The following is a 652-nucleotide window of genomic DNA, read 5'->3' on the forward strand; positions in this document are numbered from 1 at the left end:
ATATTTCTAGGTTTGACTTAAAATCATATTGAGGTTAGAAAGGAATATAATTCCCAGCCTTATTCTTATTGTTTGATATAGTGGAGGCTATCATGTTCCCTTACTCGGGCAAATTTTACATCTGTCAATATCCATAATAAATCACACACACACACACACACACACATAACCAGGGCTGTGAGGTAAGAAGCTTGCTTCCCAAGCACATATTTCCAGGTTCTGTTCCACTTCGTGATACCTTGGGCAAGTGTCTTCTACAATAGTCTTGGGCCGATCAAAGTCTTCTGAGTGGATTGTATATGTCTGTGTGTGTGTGTGTGTCTGTGTGTGTGTGTGTGTGTGTGTGTAATATATCTATGCGTGTGTGTGTCTTTGTGTCTGTGTTTGCACCCCGCATCACCACTTGACAACCGGAGTTGGTGAGTTTACGTCCCCGTAATCCAGCTGTTTGACAAAAGAGTGCGATAGAATAAAACCAAGCTTAAAGAATATGTCCTGCGGTTGATTTGTTCGACTAAAACGTCTTTCAAGGCGATGCTCCAGCATGTCCATATCCAAATGATCTAAACACGTAAAAGAATAAAAGAATATTTATATGTGTATGTGTGTGTGTGTGTGTGTGTTAGATAATAAAACGTATGGTATACATCTC

This window comes from Octopus bimaculoides, chromosome 4, assembly GCF_001194135.2.
Source record: "Octopus bimaculoides isolate UCB-OBI-ISO-001 chromosome 4, ASM119413v2, whole genome shotgun sequence".
Classification (NCBI taxonomy): domain Eukaryota; kingdom Metazoa; phylum Mollusca; class Cephalopoda; order Octopoda; family Octopodidae; genus Octopus; species Octopus bimaculoides.